Consider the following 14,714-nt stretch of genomic DNA (forward strand, 5'->3'; position numbering starts at 1 on the left):
CATGAAGAAAACCCTCCTTACAGATGGCCATCCAACCTCTGCTTAAAACCCTCCAAAGAAAGAGTTGGCACCACACTTCCAAAAAAGAAAATGGGTTCCCTGGAACTACAAAGACAAGTATCCACTATTACAGTAAGATAGAAATCAACCCCGAAGTTGAACAATACCAACTCTTATGATTGTTTCTTGTAAAGATTGATAGTCTTCCTTTAAATGTGACTCTGGAGTAACAGCAATTACATTACTTTACAACCACCTGACCATTGTGCTTGCCATTTAAGAGTGAAATTAATTACTCAGCTTCATACTTGCATTGGAATCAAACTGTTTAAAACTTAGATCTTTCTTTTTTTTTTTTAGGGTTTAAATGGTATATTTCATAAGGACTGGATCAAGACGAGTAAACTTCTTTTCATGCCAAGTGATGGTTTTTCCCATTCTTAACTGAAGTGCACAAGTTTTCAAGTATTGTAACATATCGTCCAATACAATACAAAAGCCTTTTGTTATAACTGACAAAGAAGCCTCATTTTGCAATGGATTGGTCCTATTGGGAAAATATATGCATCACATTTAACATTTCTTAAATGCGGGAAACTACTAGTAAGCTAGCTGCAAAAAAGTTTACTGAATATTCTAATATAAAGTTTTTTAAAATTCGATGACAAGGTGCATATGAAGCTGTACTGCCTCCGGCATCAAATTAAAGGCATTTAGGTGCACTTTAGAATTAAGGGATTATAACTGATACTGATATGTTTATGGGATATCCATATCATGTTGGTAACATTAGACTATAAAACTTAGATCTTTCTGTGAGTATGACTTTTACTTTATCTTTGTTGTGTATCATGTATGTCTCATGTAACTATATGTATTGTAGCCACTATATATGTTCCCTATAGGATCCACATTTAAAAAAACTCAAAAAAACTGAAAAAAGGACTACAATCCACCTGATGAAGACTCTTTTGAGTTGAAACTGGTTGTGGTTTTGCAGTCTACTATCCATAATAAAGAAACAAGAACAATCATGATAATATAAGAAGAAGACTCAATTTGTGTATGTGGAACCATCAAAGAACTGAAGAACATTTATTGTTTATGAGAAGAGGAGTAAATTCATCCTTCAAGAGAAAAACATTGTTTCTACTGTGAATGTAACAGTCCTTTGTTTGTTTAACGACACTTCAAAGCAGCAGAGATCCACTGTTGATCACCTCTTACCATCAGGAAGTTCTTCCTAATGTTTAAGTAGAATATCTTTTCCTGTAGTTTGAATCCATTGCTCTGTTTCTTAGTCCTTAGTTTTCTCTTCCAAGATGTCTCTTCAAATGACAAACTACAGTTGTCCATCTACATTTGCAGATTTGATTAAAACGATCTCTTAAGAAATCTCTAGGTCTTCTGATATGAACATTCAGTTCCCAGTGGTTGAACCTTTGAGCTGTCCTAGAAAACAAGTCCTAGAAAGAAACATTTAAATACATATTTGTGGAAAGAAGGAAGGCAGGGAGTTGTCTTAGAAGTCCTAGAAATTAATATACAGTAGAGTCTCATTTTTCCAACATTCGCTTATCCAACATTCTGCCTTTTAGTAGTCAATGTTTTTGTAGTCAATGTTTTCAATGCATTGTGATATTTTGGTGCTAAATTCGTAAATACAGTAATTACTACATAGAATTACTGAGTTTTGAACTACTTTTTCTGTCAAATGATGTTTTGGTGATTAATTTGTAAAATCATAACCTACCGTATATACTTGAGTATACGCCGACCCAAATATAAGCCGAGGCACCTAATTTTACCACAAAAACTGGGAAAAGTTACTGACTCGAATATAAGACGAGGGTGGGAAATGCAGCAGCTACGTGTCAAGTTCAAAAATAAAAATACATATTAATAAAGTTGCATTATTTGAGGCATCAGTAGGTTAAATGTTTTTGAATATTTATATAAAACTGTAATTTAAGATAATAATAAGACTTTAATAAGATAAGACTGTCCAACTCTGAATATACTCAAGTATAAACTGACCCAAATATAAGCCAACCAGGACCCTCACTCGAGTTTAAGCCGAGGGGAGCTTTTTCAGCCCTAAAAAAGGGCTGAAAAACTAGTCTTATACTCGAGTATATACAGTAATTTGATGTTTAATAGGCTTTTCCTTAATCCCTTCTTATTATCCAACATATTCGCCTATCCAACATTCTGGTGGCTCATTTATGTTGGATAAGTGAGACTCTACTGTAAATGTTTTCTATCAGATAAAAGGTAAAGATTTTCCTCTGACATTAAATTTCGTCATGTCCGACTCTGGGGGTTGGTGCTCACCTCCATTTCTATGCCAAAGAGCCGGCATTGTCCGTAGACGCCTCCAAGGTCATGTGGCCAGCACTGTTACCTTCCTGCTGGAGTGGTAACTAATTGATCTACTCACATTGGCATATTTTTGAACAGCTAGGTTGGCAGAAGCTGGGGCTAACAGCGGGAGCTCACCCTGCTCCCCGGATTTGAACCACCAACCGTTTGGTCAGCAAGTTCAGCAGCTCTACAGTTTAACTGCTGAATAAAAATTAGTAATTTCTTTATTCATGGTCTTTCACCTAAAGGAGACTCAAAGCAGCTTACATTAAAATTATTATCACTTTTTGGTCGAACGGATTCTTCAATCATTTTGGAGGTTGTCTCACTTTTTTTAAAAAAAATCTCAGGACCTTTCCACCACAAATATTATGAAATTTACACATTTTCAGTGATGGTGATTCATCATGACGCATAATGAACTGAGCTGAAATTGGCACCTGACTTTAAAGCTCTGAGTATGCAGAAGGAAGACAAAAGAAACAGGAAAGATAAATGGATGACTCGAGGGGAAAACAGAGTTTTATCTCACGCACATGAAAGATGGGTAAAGCTTTTACCACCCAATTCATACGACTTAACATTTACACTCATTTCATATGTTCGGATGGTTTCCCGCTCTCTGTGTGTTGCAGGGGAGAAAGGGAATATCCTGCATACAGAAAACTTGCATGTCTGGAGGAAGACTAATTGCTGGTCCTCTATGATTATTGAGTTAAAAGCAAAGCAAAACAAACAAGAAAAAAAAACTATAAAGCAGCAAATAAGATGAGCAAAACACCAAGTGGCAATTCAAAAACAAAAAGCACACTTTACCAGCTCCTAACTAGACTGGGGCCTCTAAGGGTGCATTTTTACTATAGATATATGTATATATGTGGGCTGTGATATATGTGGGCTGTGAATGGTTTAATTTGTGGATAAGGAATCTGTAGATACAGAGGGCTGACTGTACAGAGTAACAGAGTCATTGGCTTGAGAAAGACCTCAAATATTGCTTCCTCCAGCTCATCGCTGATGTAGGAAACCCTCAGCTACAGCATTCCTGACAGATGGCCATCAATCTCCGCTTCTAAACCTCCAGCGCAGGAGAGCCCACCACCTTCTGAGGCAGGCTGTTCATCTGTCAAATGGCTTTTACCCTCAAGAAGTTCTTCCGAAGCTTTAGCTGGAATCTCCTTGCTGCTCATTTCAACCTGCTGGGTTAGATCCTTGGTTTCTTTAGAACAAGAGCAGCAACCACCATAAAGGATTTCACTGTCTCCAGCCCTTCAAATACTTGAAAATGGCTATTACATCCAACAAGAACCACTGTGGTCTGATGGTTTGAGGAATAACCTCAGATTATCAGGTTCAAATTCCTATTTAGCCATGAAAGCCCTTGCACTTGTCACACTTTCCTGGCCAAAGAGGGATGTAATGTCAAACCTATGAGAGCCTTGCAATAGGTCAGTGCCAACATGAAGTACATACCATACCGTGTTTCCCCGAAAATAAGACAGTGTCTTATATTAATTTTTGCTCCCAAAGATGCGCTAGGTCTTATTTTAGGGGATGTCTTATTTTTCCATGAAGAAGAATTCACATTTATTGTTGAACAAAAAAAAAAAAAAGAACATTTATTATATACTGTACAGTAGTTGTTATCACAAACCAGCATAACCAGACAAACTGTGAATCCTATCAAGAATTTCTTGTTACTACCAATATTTCCATGTACAACACTCTATGGTATGTACATTTATCGATCCTGCATGCTCTGGTGTTCTGTTCGTTGGACATGCTTCCAAACAAAAGCTTTTCTAGGTCTTACTTTCGGGGGAGGCCTTATATTTAGCAATTCAGCAAAATCTCTACTAGGTCTTATTTTCAGGGGAAGTCTTATTTTAGGGGAAACAGGGTATATACTCGAGTATAAGCCGACCCGAATATAAACCGGGGCACCTAATTTTATCACAAAAAACTGGGATAACTTATTGACTTGAGTATAAGCCGAGGGTGGGAAGACTTGGATTGTATTTTCCTGCATGGTCAAAGAAGATTGGACTGATCGGCCCTTATGGTCTTGTCAACTCTATGATTCAATTTCTACTAAAATAAAGGCCATGGTGCTTGGTATTCATTGTTGGTTCTTATCCAAGGATTAACCAGAGTTGTCTCTGCTTAGATTGCAAGATCAGGTGACTTATGGATATGTTGCTGCTGCTCAGTCGTTTAGTCATCTCTGACTCTTCGTGACCTCATGGACCAGTTCATGCCAGTGCTCCCTGTCGGCCCCCGTCACCGCCCCCAGTTCCTTCAAGGTCAAGCCAGTCACTTCAAGGATACCGTCCATCCATCTTGCTCTTGGTCGGCCTCTCTTCCTTTTTCCTTCCATTTTTCCCAGCATTGTGATCTTTTCCAAGCTTTCCTATCTCCTCATGATGTGGCCAAAATACTTCAGCTTTGCCTCTAATATCCTTCCCTCCAGTGAGCAGCCATTGGGCATTATTTCCTGGAGGATGGACTGGTTGGATCTTCTTGTGGTCTAAGGCACGCTCAGGATTTCCCTCCAGCACCAGAGTCCAAAAGCATCTCTCTTCCTTCACTCAGCCTTCCTTATGGTCCATCTCTCGCATCCATAGGTTACTATGGGGAATACCATTGCTTTGACTATGCGGACCTTCGTTGCCAGCGTGATGTCTCTGCTCTTCACTATTTTGTCAACTCTCCTCCCAAGAAGGAAATGTCTTCTGATTTCCTGGCTGCAGTCTGCATCTGCAGTGATCTTCGCGCCTAGAAATATAAAGTCTGTCACTGCCTCCACGTTTTCTCCTTCTATTTGCCAGTTATCAATAGGTGTAGATATGTAGATGAATCCAAATGTGTCCAAGGACTGCCTGCTTCCATGCAGGGCACGTGCACGGATGCAGAGGAGGAGAGGGCTGCGAAACCTTGAAGGATCTGGGTCAGGGGAGTGGGGGGCAGGAAGGCCACACCTGGCCCTCTGATCCCCAGGGTGGGGTGGGGGCGAGGTGGGGATTTCCCCTCTGGACCGCCTGCTGGCCTGAGGACCCATCTGGCCCGGCTCCCCGAAGCCTCTAGGCCTAGCCCATCCCTGGGATCCCCCCTGTCAGCTTGTCAACATTGCAAAGAGAGAGAGAGAGAGAGAGAGAGAGAGGACCATGTGGCAAGTCTGGGGCCCCGACAATGCCCGGCTCCGGAGCTTTTCTTCCTGTGGTTTGCAACACAAAGGCGGACGGCGGTGGCCTCCCTCCCTGCCTTTGCCAAGACAGATTCCAGCCAGGCTAATCTCCGAGGGGGAGGCAGGAGCACAGAGACCTCTGCCCGGCCCCCCTTCCTTCTCCCTCCCCAATTGCCTCCATAGATCCAATCTATGCCCAGCAATCTGGGCAGCCGTCCCTGAAGTCATAAGCTGAGCTGGGTCCTGGCAGATTTGGCTGCCAGGCCTTGCCAGGGCTTGCGCCTCTTCCCGGACCCTCAGGCGGAGATGGCCCTGCAGCAAAAGCCGGAAGACGGATCCTCTCCCAGACAACAAGAGAAGGCCCGAACCCCTTCTGCTTTACAGGGGATGAGACACACAACAGAGAAAAGGGTGACCAAAGGCCTAAGCCAGTGTGTGTCTCTGTGAGTCCAGTTTTGTCAACAACAGCAGCTTTTATTACATCAACAGACCATTAGGTTACACATCAAATGCATCCCTCTCCTTTTTTGGCACCATACTGTACCGTGTTTACCCGAAAATAAGACAGTGTCTTATATTAATTTTTGCTCCCAAAGATGTGCTAGGTCTTACTTTCAGGGGATGTCTTATTTTTCCATGAAGAAGAATTCACATTTATTGTTGAACAAAAAATGACCATTTATTATATACTGTACAGTAGTTGTCATCACAAACCAATATAACCAGACAAACTCTGAATCCTATCAAGAATTTCTTGTTACTACCATTATTTCCATGTACAACTGGTATGTACATTTACCAATCCTGCATGCTTTGGTGTTCTGTTTGGCAGTCGCTGGGCATGCTTCCAAACAAAAACTTTGCTAGGTCTTACTTTTGGGGGAGGCCTTATATTTAGCAATTCAGCAAAACCTCTACTAGGTCTTATTTTTTGGGGATGTCTTATTTTAGGGGAAACAGGATAGCATCAGCTTCTTTTACAGTAGGAGGACAAGTCTTTACTTACCTGCCTCCTTGCTTGCATGCTCATTTATAATAATAATAATAATAATAATAATAATAATAATAATAATAATAATAATAATATACCAGACATCACAGTTGTGGAAAAGAAAAAGGTTTGGATCATTGATGTTGCCATCCCAGGTGACAGTCGCATTGACGAAAAACAACAGGAAAAACTCAGCCGCTATCAGGACCTCAAGATTGAATTTCAAAGACTCTGGCAGAAACCAGTACAGGTGGTCCCGGTGGTGATGGGCACATTGGGTGCCGTGCCAAAAGATCTCAGCTGGCATTTGGAAACAATAGACATTGACAAAATTACGATCTGCCAACTGCAAAAGGCCACCCTGCTGGGATCTGCGCGCATCATCCGAAAATACATCACACAGTCCTAGACACTTGGGAAGTGTTTGACTTGTGCTTTTGTGATATGAAATCCAGCATATCTATCTTGTTTGCTGTGTCATAATATAATAATAATAATATTTTTATTTTTGTATGCTGCCTCCATCTCCCCAACGGGGACTCGGAGCGGCTCACATATCATACAATCATATAATATCATAAAATCAATACTTTATAGAGCCTCTGGTGGCCTAGGGGATAAAAGCCTTGTGACTTGAAGGTTGGGTTGCTGACCTGAAGCCTGCCAGGTTTAAATCCCACCCGGGGAGAGCGCGGATGAGCTCCCTCTATCAGCTCCAGCTCCATGCGGGGACATGAGAGAAGCCTCCCACAAGGATGGTAAAACATCAAAACATCCGGGCGTCCCCTGGGCAATGTCCTTGCAGACAGCCAATTCTCTCACTCCAGAAGCAACTCTGGTTGCTCCTGACACGAAATAAAATAAAATAAAATAAAATCAATAGTTAAGACATCAAAGAATGCATTTAAATACAAATTAACAAGTCATGTTTTAAAATAGACATAATTAAAATATTAAACAATCATCCAATGCGTTAAAAGGTCCAATATAGGACAACAATCTGGGCGACAGTCAAACTGATGAAGGGGAGTGTCTATTACAGAATAGAACACACATGAAATAGAGACAACAAGCAGGGAAGATAAATCTGAACGAAAATCAAACTATAAAGTGACAGGGCAAGTTTCAATGTGGATATGGGCCAGGTTAATTTATGAATTAAAATGCTTCTGTTCCACCATTTTATTACAGGATCTCAGCATGGCGTATGACAGAAATAATAATAATATAATAAAACTTTATACCCCGCCACCATCTCCCCAACGGGGACTCGGGGCGGCTTACATGGGGCCATGCCCAAAACAATACAATGTAAACAGCATATAAAAGAACAGCACAACACAATACAATAAGCAATACAGTAAATAATATCCATTACAAAATAAAACAAGGAGACAATAAAAACAAGGGCAGACCACATGAACATTAAGTTAAAACTCGGGGTGAGAAACAATGTTAAACCTTTCTGGATTGGAAAAAGTAAATAATTTGAGCAAGAGAAAAGTATGTTAGACCACCATACAGTTAAAACCACTTTGGAAAGAACAGTTAAAACAACTATTACAATATAAAGCAATGGATGCCAATAATAGTAATAATAATAATAGTAATAATTTGTTTGAGCATTGGGCTATGGGTGCTGCCCTTTTGTAGAATTTATGCAATCTGACACCACTTTAACTGCTATGGAATCTTGGGAGTTTTAAAATAGTTTTTGCCCTCTCTACCAAAGAATACAAATGTCTCACCAGTTCCCATGATTACATAGCATTGAGTCGTCACAGTTAAAGTGGTGTCAAACTGCATTAATTCTACAGTGTAGGTGCACACTACGATTCTAGAGACTAAGGTTTGCCTGGCCATGACATCACACTAGATGATCTTGGGAAAAAACACACCCAGAAAATGCCACAGTGGGTTCACTTTACAGTCGCCATGAATTGGAAACAACTTGAAGGCTCACTACAACTAATATGAAATAAATCAATTCCTAAAGGCCATTTTAAGCCAGTGCCAAAAAGGCATCAAACTTGGCACGAGTCGGACTTCCAAGAAAGAAGGGCATCCCACAATTGGGTGCACAGTTGAAGGCCTTCTTCCATGTCCTTACATTTTGTAATGCCACCAGGAATAGGATGTAGATAGAGATTCACCAACTGAATCTTTACCTATGCCTTATCTGTAAGGGGCAATACAAAGTGGAAGAACATGGGAAAAGAAGGCCTTCTCAGCAATGGAGTCTTATTTTGAGATTCCCCACTGTTTCTTGGATGTCCAGCCAGTGCCAAGGTAGATATGCCTTTCTGGCACCCAACTAAAATCTGTGCCACTATGGCAAGTGAATGCCAGGGCCCGATAATGGTTGGAGCCAAAGAAAACACCCTGCAGCCAGGCCACCGGCAGAAAGGAATAGGCAAGCAAGCAGATGTATTGTCCCCATTAATACCTCCCTTCTCTGAAAGACAAGCTACAAGCCATCTGCTCCTCAGAGTGCTAGAGAGAGCAGAGAGAGAAAGAAGCTAAGCTGGGTTGCAGCTCGCAGATGGATAGACAGACTGACAACAGCCCTATTATCAGCTTCTTTTCATGTACAGAGAGATGCTTGCTAAGGCACTCAGAGATCGAGAGACCATGCTCAACTCCACATCCACCAGCTTGAAATGAATATAGATGTTATCCTACAAAGAAAAATATTTATCTGTTGGTAGGAATTTCACTTACGTACTATATATCACAAACTGGATTGCAGCTGCATTGTTAGTCCAAATCAGAGCAGAACCATTAATTGATTGGATTTATCTACATTCAAGAATTGCTTGTACTTGTTGGGTCTCACCAACAGGATTCTATTCTAGACGGGGCTGTGGCGCAGCTGGCTAGTAACCAGCTGCTATAAATCACTACTGACCGAGAGGTCATGAGTTCGAAGCCCGGGTCGGGTTAAGCCTCCGACCATTAAAAAAAAAAATAGCCCCGGCTTGCTGTTGACCTAGCAGCCCCGAAAGACAGTTGCATCTGTCAAGTAGGGAAAATTTAGGTACGCTTTATGCGGGAGGCTAATTTAACTAATCTACAACACCATAAAACTGCTCAAGAGGAAAAGAAGAGGAAGAACAGCCACCTATGGATGGTGAAGCAACAGCTCCCCCTGTGGCCGGAATCGTGAAGCTGGAAAGATGTTAAAAATGCCTCTGTGTCTGTCTAAAACTGAATGTTGTCTGTCTGTTGGCATTGAATGTTTGCCATATATGTGTAATGTGATCCGCCCTGAGTCCCCTTCGGGGTGAGAAGGGCGGAATATAAATACTGTAAATAAATAAATACAAATACTGTAAATTCTTTAATTAGATTAGAATGAACCGTGTTGTTTCCTTCTGAAAGATCCTCCAAAATATGTCTTTTTTAAATAAAAATTTTGAAAACATTATGACCCCCACCATATCTGCGTGTCCAGTCAGTATCTGCAGTTCTGCTTACCTGCATCCAGGAAAATATGTCTTCTTCAGGAATTTTCTAGGTCCTCCATGGTGTTTCAATCTGAGATCATTTATGTCAATAAAGTCCCTTATCCATGGTTTCCTCTTTGCATGTGAGGTTCAGGAATGTATCCTCGATGAATATAGGGCCATACAGTCCTGCAAAGTAAAGAAAGAAGATGGTGTCCCTCTCTTCCATTCATACACAGGTTAAGACACGGCAAGCTGAGACCCTTAGATATGTCAAGTTTAAGATGTCCCATTGTGCTGCTAATAAATAATTAAAGGCCAGAATCTTGTTAGGACTTAATATCTTTGTAAAACGATATCAGTCTACAATAATTAGAACTGAGAAATTTCATAATGTCTGTATATCCAACAGAATACTACTGTTCTCTATATAAAAATGTAATGTGATGTTTTACTATGGAGTAAACAACAAAACCACTGAACCAAATCACACCAAATTTGGCCACAAAAGACATAGTCATCCAGTCTATGTCTTGTAATAAAAAACCTAGAAAAATACAGCCCAAATTAGAGGATGAGAAAAAGCTGTTTTCCCCCTTTAGAAACAGCTCAGAAAGGAAACAAATGATTCCCATAAGCCACAGCAACACGTGGCTGGGCACAGCTAGTGTTACTATGTAGGAGATCCATCAAAGTGACCAATCCCCATCGGGACCAAGGCATGGACAAACATATAAAGGTCCCATTGGGCATCAAGACACTGGCTAGGGAGTACTAAAGTGCAGTGGTAAACCTCAATGTGCATTACGACACTCTTACCAGTATCCCTTTATTATACATTTGAATTCATTAACACAATATCCTAGTGTCGCTCCTGCATAGTTCAATATATATAAGTTACATTAAGATGCACCGTGAGAGAACATTCAAGTAACTCCAAGATCCAATCATGCAGTTTCCTTGGGAAGATTTGTTTAGATGGTGCTTGCCTTTGGGGCTTCCACCAAGTGGACTTCCATGGCTGGACAGGAATTAGAACTCTTGTCTATAGTTATAATCCAACACTCAAATCACTACTCACTGTGAGCCCCTAGAAAATCTGACGATAGATTATCCTTAGGGTTGCCATAAATCTGAAAATATTTGAGGACACACAACAACATCAACACAACAATAACATCAACAATACATCTGGATTTCCACATACCCGGAGTTGCAGAAACCAGAAGCTAAATCAGTTAGAGAGCTCATAGGATCAACCAAACCAAAGCAACTATGATGACTTTTACTGAAAACATCCTTGACATGTATTTTTATTGCTTTTTCTTCCTTCTTTCCTGTTTGATCTTTTTCTCAGAAATAGGTTATTCCTCTTTATTACTATATTCTAATCATGCAATTCAGGTTTCAGTTATTCTCTCTGAGCCGTAGAGGGAGGCAAGGGCAAATCCCTCTGCTAAGAAAACCCTTTAGAGGTTGGCCTTAGGATCACCATCAGTTGTTAAGTTTTAATTCATTTGATATTTGCTTGTATCTATTTGGGGTGTTTTCCTTGTTGGTGTTTCTGCTTCCATAAACTGCCTTGGGTTCCATGAATGGAAAAGTAAGGCAGGATAAAATAAATAGATAATAATAAATATAATAAATATAATAAATATAATAAATAGAAATGAGGAGGAGGAGGAAGAGGAGGACAAGGATGATGGTGATCATAAAGGTTCTCCTCTTGTTTCTGTCGACAGTGATAGAAACAATGGAATTGGTTTGGCTTGAGGATTCCTTAAATATACACTCTACTTATTTAACTCACTAATGGAGTAATTGAGAGGCAAGGTGGATGATCTACATCAGGGATATTTGAATAGCCTCCTTCAATGTGATGCCCGCCAGATGTTTTGGACGACAATCCCTGTGATCCCTAACAGCTGGTCATGATGAACTTTGGATGAGAATAGGCTGACATCCTGTTAGTGTCATACACTTGTGTTCCTTTTTTACATGTGGTTGTACTGTTCTAGCCATGGCTAATGTTTTTATTCTACAGGTCTTAGTAGACCACAAGCCAAACATGAGTCAACAATGTGATGCAGCAACGTCAAAATGCCAGTACAGTTCTGGGCTGCATCAAATTGGAGTGCAGTGTTCAGATCAAGGGAAGTTGTTTTACTACTCTATTGTGTTTCAATCACAACTCACCTAGAATACTGTATTTAGTTCTGGGCACCACAATTCAAGAAGGATATTGACAAGCTGGAATGTGTCCAAGTGATCTGGAAATCAAGTTCTAGAAATCAATTCCTTATGAGAAACAACAGGGAGCTGGGTGAATTTAGCTTGAAGAAGAGAAGACAGAGAGGTGACTATGTGTGTGTGCTTTCATGTTGAATGTCAACTTAGCAATCCCATGATTTTCTAGGGTTTTCTTAGGTACTTTGGCCAGTTTATTGTCTTAAATATAGTCTCCGCTGACTAGTATTTATTGCTGGGGTCTCATTCAAGTCTTACCTGTGGACTGACACTGACTAGTTTCCAAGTTCAGATGGGATCTGGAGCTTTTAGGCCAAGTAGGCCACTAGCTGTCTTTCAATACCTGAAGGGATGTCCTGTACAAAATGGTGCTCTTTGAGTAAAATAAGAATGATGAATTCAGCTGCTTAGATGTAATTAGCCTGATTAACTCCTTAGCGGATATTTCACCCATGACCTGCCAGTATTGTGTTGCTGAACTTGTCCTGATTTGTCTCTCGAGAACAGCCTTAAAACAACGTGGTAAGTAAATGAAAACTGTTTTACTTCAGCAAAACATAAAGAACAGCACACACAGTTGTATAATGCAAAAGAAAGCAAGCAAGTCTTAACGCAAACACAATTCTTAAGTCTCTGATAAATTCCCCAATCAAGCAGGAGTCTTACTTCAGACAAAGTAACAACAATAAATCCTTAGGAGCAGTTTCCCAAATGCAGACTCGAAGCAGGCACAAGGGGAGCGAAGGCTTAAACATTAGAGTCAGTTTGTTACCAGCAAAAAATGACTACTCCTGCTTCTGATTTATAGCCCTGAGTTCCCACACTTGCAGCTGCTAGGGCGGTTTCTTTAGTGTTTCTGGCAGCTATTCTAGCTGAACGGCGTTTCTGCTCTGTTTCCTTTCACCTTTCCTGAAATGTGGGTACTTGCAAAATCTCCTCCTCAGATTACAACTCCCCCTCTAATTCCTGAACACTTTCCTGCTTCTTTTCCTCTTCTGAAGATGAGGAATCCCTAAGAGAACTATAAAATTTCTGCTGTACTAGAAATGCTATAACTGCAATGTGATGTGCCCAGGACTCCCTCACTTGATGCTATGGCTACAGTGCTGGATCCTGACAACATCCTCTTAAACAACAAACAATCTCTGTATCGGTCACATATCTTTAGGTAAGGATTTCCATATTTGCATTAGATATTGCTCATGTACACTGTGTAGTTTTATTCACAGTTTTGAAGTTCTATCAAATGCTGGTGCTTGAAAAAAACTTGATATATCTCAGCCAGTCCTGTTAGAAGGTTGAACTGAAAGTAGTTCTGGGCTTTGCAGTTTCTTTAACTACAGCTATTGTTTGTTGTGTTTGCTTTCCTGCTCAGTTTCATGGCTCATCCTAGCTTTGTGTCCCACTTGGAAGGATACGGTAAGACTGATATTTCTGCTGCTCCAGGGACTTGAGAACAAACCAATGCTTTCAAATGAGAAAAGAAAGAGAGAGATTCTACTTAAAGATCAGGAAGAAAAGATGCTTGACAACTGAATGGATTCCCTTGGAGGGTGGTGTAGTCTCCATCTTTAGAAGCCCTTAAACAGAAGTGGTATGGTTATCTTTCAAGAGTGCTTTAGTTGCATATTCCTGCATGGTATGGGGCTGGACCAGATGGTGTTTGAAAGCCACTCTAACTCTAAGAATATGTGTTTCCAATCTATGGCATTTAGCTGAAGTTTGCAGAAGCAGAGTTGGACCTGTGCTTCCATTGCCCACGGGAAACCATTGTGCATTGCAGAAGCAGGCATTCACTGTACGTTACAATCATGCCTGGCACATTTGTTTGCTCTGCAATTCCCTAATCACAGAACCCCATAATTGTCAAGCTACACTCCATCAACTTAATGCAGGATCTTGGTTCGTAATCTGAAACATTCATGGGTCACCTTGCTGGGGAAAGACACTTGACATGAACTGCAGGAGACATGTTCATGCAGAAGGCAGGAATCCAGAGCTCATGGCTGCCTTCCCAATATGCAAGGGGAAAGTATAGTTTTCCAAGCCAGACAAGGAGTCCCGAGGAAGTTGGGCTGGCTGCCAAAGGTCAATGAGTGTGGGCACCACAGGTCATGAGAACCTGCCCTCACCAACAGATAGACTCAGCACATTCACTTTTTCACACACAGTGAAATGTCATCCAAGAGATTTTTTAATAAACCCTCGTGCTTTGGAGCTGCATGCCATAGCTTAGTGGTGGGGGTTTCTACATGGTGAATTGGTATAAAGGAAGGTCAGGCTCTGGATTTGGCTAGATCTTGAACTAAATTGAGCCAAGTCAGAGAGATCTGGGGAATGTCCTAGGCAAAGTGGGGCCCTTCTAAACCAGAATGGATCCAAATCTAAAGGAATGTTAGCTATTTGAATCTGGAGGTTACAAAGAACCAAACCAAGTACAGCAAGCTCTTGGCATCAGCTGGGGTTTGGTTCCAGGAGTTCC

Source organism: Anolis carolinensis, chromosome 1, assembly GCF_035594765.1.
Source record: "Anolis carolinensis isolate JA03-04 chromosome 1, rAnoCar3.1.pri, whole genome shotgun sequence".
Classification (NCBI taxonomy): domain Eukaryota; kingdom Metazoa; phylum Chordata; class Lepidosauria; order Squamata; family Dactyloidae; genus Anolis; species Anolis carolinensis.